At 34.4% G+C, this 14,895-nt stretch overlaps 1 long non-coding RNA gene across 2 annotated transcripts in view; it reads left to right on the forward strand.

Annotated features, from left to right (window-relative positions):
* The window catches only part of LOC145686374 (uncharacterized), a 196,185-nt gene that overhangs the window by 20,632 nt on the left and 160,658 nt on the right, over window positions 1-14,895 (forward strand). The window lies entirely within an intron of this gene.

A 14,895-nucleotide genomic window follows, 5' to 3' on the forward strand; every position in this document is an offset into this window, starting at 1 on the left:
GGTATAATCAAACGTATAGGAAATATGGTAATTCTCGTTTAACTCTTAAAACGATATAGCGATATACACTACACGGGACGTTTTTGTTTCCCTATCTTAACAGCTTTAGAAGTAAAAAGTTATAAATATTTTCCTAATACTAGACCAAAGTGATTTGTTATGACTATTAAAAGATTATAATTACAAATGTGAATCATGTAAATTTCTCACCAATCTAAAGGTTTAGGGAGTAGAAGAATGTAAAGATAACTGTACACAACGTGAAACTCCGAATCTCTCATACACTCAAAATATTAATATAATTCAACATCAGTGGGGGTGGATCAATGGTAGAGTGTTCATCTTTGGTGCCAGAAGTCCTTCATTCGGTGACAGGCAATGTGAGTTTGTAATGAACAACAACGTGTTCGTGGTTTTTCTTGATGTTCTCCCGTTTCTTTCCACATTCTCATTCCACTAATTCTTTTATGATCATTCAGTTTGATTGATCATCCGTCTCCTAAGGCCTAAAGGGCATACGTATGAGTCATAAAGATTAAAATTTATTTCATTTCAATAAAAAATAAATAGAAAATAAAGTAGAAACAAGAAATTGATACAAAAAAAAAACTGAACACACATGAGAGATTTCATCAAGAACACGGAGCAGAAAGTACTTGATACTACAGAAATGGATTACTATTATAGTCAGACAGTGCAAATATATATAATCTAAAAGTGGTAACCACCCATGGCTTTCCAAGTAACTACCGTAGAAATGATATATTAACTTATAATTGAGTCCTCAGAGAGTCGAGGAGGATGTAGTATTATCTAGATCAGTTTGAATATAAAGTTTGTCAAACAGTTATGGGCGATTATATTTTGTTTAACTGTAATATAATAACATAGTTAAACTGTAATAACTGTAATATTTAGTAATGTTTAACTTGGTAATATATTTAACTTGGTAAATCGCAACTACACATCGATTTGATTCAATGAACGTGGCTCGCAATAAGCCATATTTTACACGAGCATTTGCTTCCCATTTGTTATTAAATAAGCTCAGCAAAAGTTTATAAAGAACTTTGAGAAATCATTGCATGTCACTCGTTACAGAAGGTCTAAAATCTTGTTAGTCAATATTCTAGTTCTTGTCAACACCAAGTAGAACCGAGATGCGGTAGTTCAGTGCTATAACACCCATCTTGGGTGAGTGGTTTCATCGCGACTCGTGCCAAATGGGCATTGTAGTAGACAAATACTTCCTGTATGCGTGGGTTTTCTCTCGAGGTTCTCTCGTTTCCACTCACTTTGTTAGTTCTATCATTACATTCATAATAACACACCCTTCTCACTTAGCCCCCGAGCACAATCGTGAGACGTTAAACTTAAGGAAAAATGCAAGCAAAAGAAGGCCTTGTTGTAATTTGGATTGCAGCTGATTCGTGTATGTCTTCTGAGCCAGCAACACTGAGTTTAATCTTAGTGCCCTAGAACATTAATGTGGCAATACAGCTTTCTTCTTCACACACACACAATTATGCATATACCATATACCTGCACACACATATATATACAGTAAGTCGAATTTGAAGGGTTTCATAACCACATTTAAAAATCTCGGTTACTCAAACTTTCGTATCTGGGAAGCTCTACGAGTCGAAGTTTATCTTCGTAAGTCGAATTTCTCTATGCTTTCACGTAATTGTCACTGTTGCTAATGTGTACTGTAATTGTGCATTACTCGTGTTTACTATTTTATTTTTAAGCCATTTTATTTAATTTAAGGAACTTTCACAACTTCGAGTCTATAGAGATCGAATGAATAAAACTGCGAGTTATAGAAGTTACATAGTAACTTTTCATGAGGAACGCGGAACCTCGATATCTCAAATTTTTGTTGTGGCCACCTTGATAGCTCGAAGCTAAATTACTTGAAAAACTCGATAACTCTCATTTTATCTATTCTATTCAATCTCGAGTTATCGAGGTCTCACTTTATATATTTATCTAACATCCTGATGTGTAACCTCTACCATTCTAAAATTTTAAAAGTTTATTTCAATAGTAGAATATTGAATACGGATAGCCAGCTTTAAAGATGTTAACGGATTGATTTCATTAACGACATCGGCCGAGATGATCACTTTACTATCTATTGCTAGAAATAAAATTTAAAAATTACCTTTCATTCAAGTTATTGAGTGGAGGAAAGCATGTACGTACTGACGTACTAACATTACAGTTTTAATCCTAATAAATATATAGAGTAGTCGTTTCTAACTTGATGCTCTATGACGTCACAGTTTACTGCTCACCTTCTCTGCAAACCACATAGAGAGGATGAGCATGCAGAGAACTGACGTTTATGAAAGATAGTGGCGACAGACATACAAGAATATCAATGGCATATAGATAGTTTTGCAACCATATTAATCGGGGAACTATGAGTACACGCACACAGCCAACACTTTCTTATCTCATTTTCCTATCCCATGCTTCTGCCTTATTTTACTCTTTTTTGTTTGATTGGAAAAGCGCGCTATTAACATCATACACTGGCCAGGTGAAAATGAAAAACTGTTGTATAATTTCTGATAGAAAAGTGGGTAATTTACTAGATAAAATTAGGACTATACGGTATATACTGATATTAAACAAAATTTCTCTAATTAAGTAACATAAATTTTGCTGCATTCAGCACAAATGCAAAAAAAAAGGTTCTGTTGCAGTGTCTATGTTTCCGAAGATACCTGAATGGCTTTGCTTTTCTAGAACTTATTTAGGCAGAAAGGGTGAAACATTTGACTGAAAGTCCACTAGTTGCTAATACCGTTCTGTATGTGCAAGTCTTCTGATAACTCTTAGTCGGAATAAAAGACTTCTTGTTCCTTATAGTTACATAATTATATTTTTGTTTATAAGTTGATTTACGAGTAATTGTGTTCTGCGATGCATTAAGAAGAGTTATCATAGGTAGACTTATTTCTCTATGTGTGATGCCATCGTAATCGGCCAAAGAAAGTCTGGGATAATCTTTTTATGTGGAGTACAAAGCTTATAATTTTTGAAATGTTCGTCGTTCACGGTTCTACTTATCTCTTGTAGTATAATATGTCCGTTCTCAGTATTAACTACTAACGTGATAGAAGAACGAATAAAAATACCTCCGGTGATAACATTCGTACGAGTATCCCATCTCGATGCAGCGGAAATGTGGTTTTGGAGAAGAATTACCACAAGTAGGTGGACTGAAAAGAAGAGCTCTAAGATGGTACTGCAAGAAGTGAATGAGAAAAGACAACTAATCAAAGTAATAGAAGTACGAAAAGCAAAACTCACTGGTTATTTACTTAGACATGATGCTCTTTTCCAAAACATTTTCGAACGCAAGATATTAGGGAAGATGTCGTGAGGACGACCGAGAACATTGTACCTTAAAAATATGATCATTGAGATGGTATGTACTTCCTACAAGGAGATGAAATGGACTGCTGAAAATAGGAAGCTATTTCTGCAAAGACAAGGCTTAGCCTTTTGAAAGAAGAAGAAGAAGAACAGTATATATTAAACAGGTAGGCGACAATACTTAAATACTAGTTAATCATTCCCAAAAATAAACATGCATTTTGCCATTCTCCGAGTTTGAAGAAAACCTACTAACCACAACATTTGCGGTTATTTTTCAGAAGGTCAAAAGATGAAATAATCTACAGAACCCTGACATGCCCCGTCATATCCTAAAATGTAATAACTAAAAAAAAAAAAAAAAAAGCTGTATCAAAACCGGTATCATATTCATAACCAGATTCATTAGTAACCTACCAAAAATTCTAAATAATAATAATAATAATAATAATAATAATAATAATAATAATAATAATAATAATAATAATAATAATAATAATAATAATAATAATAATAAAACAAATCAAGACCGATGTCATAAGTAAGCTACCAAAAGTCCTAAATAAACAAAATTAATAACAAATGGGTAACCAGTGAATTCATCTCTGACACTTGATAAGTGTTGGAAATGTAAAGAGCACATTTCAGCAACCTTAACTCTGTAATATAAAAGTTATACTTTCTACTGACTGCTGTGAAAGTGTATTTCATGGGAACAAATAAAGCAGTGATTCGCATATATCAAGGCAATGCATTTAATTTAAACAGTCACCACGATAAAAATCAGAGCTGAATTTATATGTAAGGAAGTAAATTAAATTTATTATCAGTACAGTATATCTGAATAAGATCAGTCACTATTTATTACGTCTTAAATTATGAGCTAATTAATGTATTTCATTTGCTAGGCAGTTCGTAGGTGTTTTATGTGTTATTTTACAAAATTTTTATAAATTTAATTTATTACGTAATTTAAAAATCAGACATTTTCCTCGAAACAATAGCGTTAATTTAAGATTACATTTGTAACAGTATCATTATGCATAAGTTGATGGAAAACTAAAAGTTAAGTAATTTTGTGTAACTGCAACTTGTTGAAATGTATCTATGCTTTCTGACACAATACGTGGTAAACTGTTTAGGGATTGAGATTTTCTGTTGAATACAGTCATTAACAAGTAAAACAGTTATCAATAGTTCATGGTACTTTGTGATCATGATATGGGTTATCTAGCAGAAACTCACATGCTCTGAGATCGAACAGAGCCCTTTTATACTAGAATTGAGCTCTACTACCGTGGCACCATGTCTCCAAAGAATACAGTAGGATAGTCACCACGGAATCATTGGACGCCGATTGATTAGTTTACGTCTTTCGCACTATTTAGTGGTTTCTATGATAAACAGTTAGAATAGGCTAATGACTCAACATGTTCCTTCCTTCAGACGTCTTTAAATAGCCTATAAGCTTTTAAAGACTCATTTGTCAAATAGGCTCCCTTTCTGATTTATCAGAAATAACCAACAATGTAACTTTTTACTTGTTTTACTTAATTTCTCTCGTACAGTAGCGCATTCCCTGTTAACGTCGTTGTGTGAGGGATGTGTATAGAGGTTACAAATCATTAAGACTTGAAACAGTGGCATAACAATAGGGTAGGCAGGGTAGGCGTTGCCTAGGAGCTCAGTACGCTTGGACATATTAGGGAGAATATGGGGGCGCCACTACGGATTTTGCCTAGTGACGCCAAAAACCATTGTTACGTCATATATTACTCTTGGCTCGCTTGTCTATGTTTAAGTTGGGCCGAAGAAAAATTATTTCAAGCTAATGTGGCAAAGTAGCGGTAACAAGTAATTCATCATTCATGCATCTTGTTGATGCGTGGAAATTGTATATTTTTAAATACTTGGGAATGTAGTCTATACTCTTAGTTTGTTGTCCCCATCCGTTGTTAAACCAATCAGTAGTATTATTATTAGTAGTATCACTATTACTAAACCATACATATTGTTTTGTTATGCCGCATATATTGCACTTTTCACTAAAAGCATCATGTTACAATTGTCCCAAAGCTCTGGACAATTGACCCGGGCACGGGGACGTTTGTAACAAGACAGATGCTGTCATAAAATGCTTCCTAGCTTTCTATATTAGAAATTGTCATGTATGAAAAAAATTGAATGGAGCTAAAAACTTCACTTAAGATATTCAGGCTTATTGGAGCATAAACATGTGATAAAAAAAATGTAGAATTTGTTACAATTGTCCCCGGTCTCACTTATACTTGAGTCACGGAAACAAGGCACTAGTGTACGAGCTGCCCCCAAATCAATTGTGCATGTCATTAGACTATTTTCATCTACTTCTAAACATAGAGCTTAAATTATATTGGGAAATTTGTGGAACTGTTATAGGACATATCATCACACTTACTATAATTCTATATTTACTTTCTTCTGGTGCGAATATGAAGAGAATATTTGAGTTCTCCGGTACAAAATAATTTACCAATTTGAGAGAAATAATGAAGTAAAATGTTGCTAGAATTATTGCACTTACTTGATAATGTTTTCATTTTAACATAATCATAAACCCTTGTACAATGTGAGAACAGTTACATGTGAGGTATCCCATCAAGTATTCTTTCTAATATGACGGTGAATATGATGATTTTGTAAGAATTCCCTCCCTGTTGGTCTAATAGGTAGAGCGTGCACGTTTAGTGATCATAGTCCCAGGTTCGATTCCCGGTGAGAGAATATTGAACGCATTATAGTGGTTTAGATTCCACCTTATACTGTAAGTTCACGTCTCATATAGCATCGACGCAAAAAAATAAGGGCGCTAATGTTGTAATACTTGTAACAGTTACATTTATTCGATCATTTTTTTTTTTTTTTCGTTTTAATACAATGATGTATAGCCTATACTTTTATAAGAACTTCGTAGCTTACTTGATCATGTTTGTCTTTAGCACATGGTGAATCTGCAACTATTGCCTTTGTCCGACATTTTGCACTGTAATAATTATAGCTAAGAATAAAGTGTACTTATATCCGAATATCTTCGTTTTCATGTGGTTCTGTAACAACTGTTGTATGGTTAGATCAAATTTCTTAGTAAAGGATTGGTATTGAAAGTATTTATCGTTCCTTTCGCAAGTTGATTCTTGATGTCATTTGGAGCTAGTTAAGTGTGTTGTATATGGACAATTGAAATGAGTATTTGAACTATGATTGTGAATGTTGGAAAGCAATTATCGCTTGCAGTAGGAACAAGAAGTACTGACGGACTGCTTGAAGGAAAACAACAATGATGAACAAACAAGAACATAAATACGTCCAAATTATACAGCAAGATATTGTGTCCAATTACTCTGCTTTCCCATTAGAATAGAAATAGCGCTGGGTGGTCCCTTGTTTTTAGTGATAGAGGATTGCGTACAGTGTATTTGTGGAAGGACCAAATTCTCCAATTACGCCGTTGGTTGTTACTCCATGATTTATCTGCTTCTCCTTGGAATGCAGCAGAGCTAGGTTTCCTCGCTTCTTCTCGAAAAGATAAACGTTTGGTAAGATTAGCTAGCGTTTCTTTCTTCTGTTTTACCATTTCTCTCTTTTTAATAGTAGTTCGCTCCCTTCAGTTATAATACTACCTCTACTCTCGTGGCAATTTATGTTAAACAATAAATGTTCAACTGTCTTTGTGTTTTAAGTATAATTGACACTTTTAAAGAATTTTAATTTCAATAAAATGAACAATATTTGTATGTTTTCGAATTCAGTGTTTTTAAGCGTCGGATTTCTGACTAGATAAACAAGCGAAGCTGACTAGGACCGCACACAGAGGGATTACAAAGAACGAAGTCAATATTTGAAACATTTTTTTCTAATAAATATTATTGTAATGTTTTTCGTTTGGTTTGGATGAATTGTTTATTGAGATGTGTTCACCTCCGGTGCTTGGGGTCCCTGGTTCGATCCCAGCTCGCGCCGTGTGGACTTTGTGGTGGACAAACACCGTGCTCGTGGGTTTTCTCGGGGTTCTCCCGTTTCCTCCCACTTTCTTCATTCCACCATTTCACTCATCTCTCATCATCACCGTCTCCTTTAGCCTAACAGGCATATATATCAGAATTTCTTTAAGCGGTATCGCATCGCAGTTTGCGATGCAAAAACGTGGAAATGCGATATAAATTGAAAAACGTATCGGAAATTGCATCTTTGCATCTTTCATTACTACCATGAAAGCTACAATAAGAAGCAACCTGAAAAATATCTTATTAACTTCAAGAAACTTTTCTTTGAAGGAGCGGTTGCTACAAGAAAAAAAAGCCTCCACTTTGTGTTACAAAACAGTTTTCCAGTCTGTTTTTCCTTCTTTTTGTCGGTTTGTTGCTAATGGGTCATCCTCCAGGCTTTCTCAGATTTTGGGTCATCCTATCCGTGTTTCTGAGTGTGTAATACTAAAAAAATGTTCCTTGATGAAAAGCCGCATTGACAGCAGAGAAAACTGGTTCTAACTACTTCGTATATTGGACCTAGCCGATATATGATGTAGCATGAATGAGGCTTGGATATATTTACTAAAACGCAGAAATGTTCGTTTTATTTTCCATGTTTATTAAGCTTATGAACCGACCAACTGTTTGGGATTTACCAAAATTCTTTATTTTTATCACTGAGTAGCTATTATTATTATTATTATTATTATTATTATTATTATTATTATTATTATTATTATTATTATTATTATTATTATTAATAATAATAATAATAATAATAATATTAATAATAATAATAATAATAATAATAATAATAATAATAATAATAATAATAATAATAGAAGACTCAGAAAAGAAACAAATTAATACAAAAGTAATTCACAATTCCATACGCTTTTCGTACTTTCGTATTTATTAGGTTTCTTTTATGAATCTATACTTACTTACTCATTATAGTTCGGAAAATGCGATACAAACTGAAATTTGTATCTTAATTTGCTACACAAAATATAAATTGTAAAAAGAACCCCCTGATATATATATATATATATATATATATATATATATATATATATATGTGACGCTTTGATATTTTTGATACTTTCTTTTTGAATTTAGTATCTTAAATATAATTGATGCTTTAACAGAACTGTTAATTTTATAAAATTATCATAGGCAGTTTTGACTAATGAAATTTAAGCTCTCTTATACTAACAATGAAGGAGAATTAGTAAATTCTGAAACTCGTACGCAAAATATCAAGTGTACCTTAAGTTTTTATTTGTCTTATTGTTAAGGAAGTACTTTATATTTACGGATACCTTTTTTCTTTTAATGGCAGTGTTAATTTCTATTCCGACGAGATCTTAGGCTATGTGAATTGCTGGTTAATAGTTTCATATCCACGAGTTTTCTCAAGGTTATCTCGTTTTCTCCCAGTATTTTCATTTCATGTATTTTTTAATCATCTTCCGCTTGCATTTATTTCTCTTTAATATTAGCACAGTAACTATAAGACATTGAACTGAATATTTCAATTTTACCTTTCCTTTACCATATTATCTATCAATATTATTATTATTATTATTATTATTATTATTATTATTATTATTATTATTATTATTATTATTATTATTATTTTATTATTATTATTAGTAGTAGTAGTAAATTTTACATCTTCGAAGAAAACTGTATGACATAGTTTGTTAGGTTTCACTTATTCGTTTATTGTGTTCGAACAGTTTCATTGTTTAGAAATGTGTTGTTGTATGAATTTCACTGGTGCTTTTCGTCCCAAGTGAATCATGAATCTCAGACACTGGATCGTATTATGTGTTTCATTAGTTTCGATTAATCCCTAATAATTAAAATACTGCACAGTGGCAAAATACTGGATTTTATTCACATTTGGCACGGCTAATATTTCATTAAATTGATAGAGCTGTAAATTTACAAAAAGAATCAGTAGACGACTACAGATTATACATTACAATTTAGAAGAAACTAACTTTAAACTGAGACTAATGGTACGTAATACACTGTATAATCAAATTGAAACTGCAAATTACAATGCCCTGTGTAAGAGGATAGTTGCTTCTGTCATTGTGTTGTTCAGCTAGGAGAAACAGAAAATAAATTAATTGAATTGAAATAGATGTTTAGAAAGAAGCAGGGAAAAGAAGAGAAAAGAGGAAAATGGGATGGGGCCAAATTAAGAGGAAAAATGTATAAAAGTCCACAAAAGGGGAAAAAGGTGCTGGAAAATTATCAATATTCCCGTTTTATGGCAACATTTGACAGAAACCTAAAACTCTAACCCTACTTATTAGGACACAACATATACCTTCAAAAGTTCATCGAAATAGTTTTTATATTTACAAACTAAATTTGTGACGTATCTACAGTATAGTTAGAAATATAAACTTTACATAAAAAAGTAAAAAATAAACATACGTAGAATGCATCAAAATGCGTAAAGTATGTGAAATTAAATGAATTCTTTTGGTTTTACGTCCCATGTTTATGTCTGCTAGACTAAAGGAGACGGTGATTATGCGAAATGAATGAAGTAATGGAATGAAGAAAGTGGGAGGAAACAAGAGAACCCCGAGAAAAACCATGCACACTTTGTTCACTACAAAGCTAATTCGGATCGAACCAAGGACTCCATGCACCCGAGGGGAGCGTAAAGTATGATAATTGAAATTCAAATATAAAAATAAAGGAATTGTTTACATTTAACTATTTCTTTGGTTTGCCCACGAACTACTTACAGGGCGTCTATTTGAAGCAATCGCAACGCGTTTTTATTGCTCATGTGTACGCTTGGAATACGCTGACCATGTATTTAAATAGGGATGGCTAATCACAAACGCGAAAGCAATAAAAACGCGGAGAAAACGTCAGCTCGAGCATATTTGGTGCGTTTCGGAACAATAGACCGCCTGCTGTTTAAAAAATGTCAAAAGGAAGGAAAAAAGGAAAGACGTGTTGCCAGGCAAGGGAATTTTAGTAAGAAACAGCTGTTTTGAAGATGCTTTGTGCAGAGTACTGAAACTCTGCTATTATAAACCTGGACTTGGCAATAAAGACCTGGAAACCCTGACTGCCTCGCAGTATGATTTATAACTCTGGCAAAAGTAAAGTTACCAAATAGCCACCTTGGTAGCGTTCGCACGCTTCGAAAACGCATTCTCAAATAGCCCCAGACTTAAGGACGTCGCAGGCAAGCGATAAAACATGTCATGGCAACTATTAGCGCGAAGTAGGCAAGCGACAGCACATGGATATAACCGTAGTTCATCTATTAGCTTGGGTGTTTATTATTAGAAATTAATGTGAAACACAGCTGAGACCAACTGGTTCATACTACCTTTGCTATCTTAAATAACTTAAACTGAAATAGAAATCGCTGAACAAAGAAACGTTTATTTAAAAGGAATAGGTATACATATGTTCAGTTAGTTAGCGAAACTGTTACACATGTATTACTTTTAAATAAACGTTTCTTTCTTCAGTGATTTGTACAGCTGAGACATACGTCCTTTTGCTATGAGGATAATTCCCCTCAAAAGGAAGAGTAACACGGATAGACTGTCCTGACTGCTTTATAACTGAACTTTTGAATATATTACGATAGACTAGCACGATGATAGTTGGGTATAAAATCCGTCGTGTTCTGTTTCATTAAATAAATAAATGCAAAATCGAAGTCTAATCATCAGCACGTTCGACAAATTTTCAGAATACTCCTTCACAATTTTTCCATCGTTTTTGAAACTTAATGAGGCGTTGGCTAACACAAATAGTGTGGAAACTAATTGGGATTATCCAGAAATATAATAGTAAAATACAACGGAAGATGGTATCACCTAAGGAAGCGTAGGAGAACGCATGTACTTTGGAACTTTTATTTTCATTAATTTCCTTGTAACATTTGCTTTCCAACATGATATATTCTTGTGTAGCGTACCCCCCCCCCCCAAAAAAAAAAGAAAAACAACTGGTATAATCTTCTAATCAATCTCTCTTGAAGAGGAGATAGAATAATGGAAACAGGTCCGTAGCCAGCCTAAAAATGTTCGGGGAGGTGCAGCAGAAGTTAGGGGTACCGATCGAACCATATTATAGTTCACCACCGTATTATAATTCATTTGCAAGCCTATTTTGAAAATTTTAGAAGACCAGTGAACATTTAGGAGTTCTGGCCTTCCGTAGATACAGGCCTTGCTGGAAAACCTGATCTATACGAGATATTTTGTATAATAATGTTTGCTCCCATTGCCCGCCAATTGCGCTGCATTCAAGTTCTAGCATAGTTGGAATTCCTTAAGTAGTATGACCTGGCTTTGATAACCTTGGCATTACATGAAAATGTCCCATTTCAAAATTTCTTTTAATCTACTTCGTATAATATTTATCAGAGTGTCTACTTTGTATAAGATGTATCAGTCTGTCTTTCCCTTTTCCGTATGTATTCCTCGTATTTTATCCATTTTTTCCCTTTTCTCGCGTATGATGGGTTAGTGTGCTTTGAAAAGTTGTGTGCATTAGTTTGAAGAACAAGGAATCTTCTTTCGCCATTTCTTTTTCTTCATGGTTTATCTTGTATTGCTTCCTGCGAAGGGTTATCGCTGCTTTTCACAGTCATCACTCTTCCACTTCGTCGTTCCCAGTCGATGTCTTTCGGAAGAGACGAGAGGTAAAAGGTGCGTTGGGAGTCCTCGATATGCAAAGGAGGAGAGACAGGAACGAGATAAAAGTGAAAGCACCAGGGTTTGTAGGAGGGCTTTGGTATTGTACTTCGCTACCATGTAATCTTTCTACTACCACCACCTCTCTTTAGAAAACACCATTTATGTCCCTGGAAATATTCTCTAGTATATCGCCAGCAGGGTTTCCATCCAATATGTTACACATCTCTTGATTACAATCCTTATGCTTATAGGATATTCGCTCGTCTCTGTGGCTCAATTTCTATGTAGATAGGCTGTGGTTCTGTTCAACTATTTTTTGAAAGCGATAAGAATATCTTTGAGTATTAAGTATTTAAGTGAGCTTCAGCAGACAAAGAAAGTGCACTTTGAGTTACTAGAGGTTCTCTTTCACCCGGACATGTCCTCTATTTCGAGCATGGTCCTGACTTTTTTTAAAAAAAAAAGAAAAATGGGGTTATATATATGTATTGATACGGACAACTGCTTCAGTTTAAGGATATAACTTGCATTAGTCGTACAATTAAATCCTTAATTATTTATATATACTTTCGTAGTCAGTGGCGTAACTAAAAGCTTGGGGGCCCTCCTGCAAACAGTGTGGGGTGGGGCCCCTTCTCTACGTCCCATTTAATGGTTTGGGACCCCTGATGGCTTGGTGCCCTCCCGCATTGCGGGGTCCTTATTTACGCCACTGTTCGTAGTGACTTTGAAGCATGACGTTGTACACAAGTATTGTTTTTCAGGAACGCTGATTCCACTCGACACAGTGTTTCCTGCTGGAACCTAAAGACAGACACTCGACGATGACAAGCATTATCTATAGTAGAATTGTTTTTAATTATTTTGAAGGAGGATGGCACAGATATAAATCTGAATTGCCAGTCTTACTGTAGAAATCTTAATTAATTAATAGTCTTAATATGGAATAAATTTTAAGATCGTAGAATGTAGAAAGTTCCAGTTTATTTCACTATTTGCAATTTGTGGACTTTAGTAGACTATCATCAACTCGTTTACTCTGTGGTTATAATTAACACATAATTAAACTGCTTGTTAGAAACAGCGAAGATTCGTGATTGTAATATTTTAATTTTTATATATGATGAATTGTTTTAAAATAGAATATATCTTTAGAATATGAGATCGATCGTCTTTTGTTCTGTCACTGTGTTCGTTTCTGTAAAAATGAAATATTTTACTTAAAATTCATTATTTTGGTTGTTTCGAACCTCATATTAATTTAGCTGTAATAGCCTAAATAGATAAATAAGAGCCACAAAATATATGGGTTACATGCGTAGGATCGACACTGCGTAGATCGAAACTGCGTACGATCGAAACTGCGTACGATCGAAACTAAAACCGGCGTAGGATCGAAAACAGATAAAGTCATATGATCGAACAATAAAAAAACAATTATTTTACAATCACAGAATATTAAGTAATAGTATTTTTTTGAAGGGAAAAACCGGAGTAGGATCAAAACTGTATACGACCGAAACTGCGTAGCGTCGAAACTGCGTACGATCGAAACTTCGTAGGATCCACACTGCGTAGGATCGAAACTGCGTACGATCCACACTGCGTACGATCCAAACTGTATAGAAACGAAACAAACAAATAAAATAGTGACAAATATAATTAAATAATCATACAGGGGTGTACCCAGAAAGTTTTTTTGGGGACTATGACTTATTCAGGAGGACCAAAAAAGCTAAGTCTTGTCTCAGCAGGGAGAAAGGAGAAGCCTCCCCCCCAAAAGCCACTACTTCTGATCAAGTTGGCAAATTCCTTGTTCAGAAGATTGGCGTTAAGTTCAATTGACTTAGCTTAACATTTTCTTAGTTACCTAGTTGCTGTGAATTGTCCCTTCTTTTATAGACTTTGCAGGTGGCACAATCGAAGGTTCATGTAATTAGTTCAAGTTTTTGCTAGTTTGGGCTTCGTCCCAAATTTACTAACTTCCAGGGTTGTTTTGTTTAAAACAAAATATTTAAAACAAATGATTAAAACTTTTTTTAATTGTAATTTAATGTTAATTGTAATTGTTTGTGAAAAATTTGGGAAATTTATCCTTTCCCCCCTATTATTTCAGTGTCCTTGGCTATATTCAAACCAACGTACAACTGTCTGGAATCATTCTTGGCCTACAAAACGCACCATAGAGGAGCACGATTGGATAATTAGGGAAGCCGGTGAACCACCATGTATGCTGATTTTTGCTTCTGACGCGTAAGAAGTGCCAAAATTTCATGTGTATTATGAGAGAGTTTTTTTTCTTTCTCTCTTTGTATGGCAGCCAGCGACTTCAGGTTTTTACTGTACCTTGTCAACATACCAGAAAATTCTTTTTAGGTGACTTGAACCCATGTGGCTTCGGTGTTGAAAGCTAGAAAAAATCATGAAATTCGGCTAGGGATTTTTTTTTTTTAATTTCACTCCTACATTTTTTCAATAATCCCTCCCGTTAGCAAGACTGCAATCTAACTTACACCAAAAAATAGCCATGTCCCTCTTCTAAAATACAAGACGTAAACGATATCAATCGGGCTAACAGTGTTTGGGCAATAAATCATTAACTGAGAGTCTACGAAAACCCCAAAATCGATTTTGTCCCGAAAGGGTTAATGAGATATGCGCGCCAAAGATTTCGGGCTCTAATTTAACGTGAGCCCCCCCCCCAAGTTTTTGGGGTGGTCCAGAGAATGAATGGCCTACATAGTACTGTCTACGGGCTGGATGGGCTACCAAATTTCAGTTTTCGTTCTCCCATAATT

The sequence above is a fragment of the Thermobia domestica genome, chromosome 5, assembly GCF_964235325.1.
Source record: "Thermobia domestica chromosome 5, izTheDome1.hap1.1, whole genome shotgun sequence".
Taxonomy (NCBI): Eukaryota; Metazoa; Arthropoda; class Insecta; order Zygentoma; family Lepismatidae; genus Thermobia; species Thermobia domestica.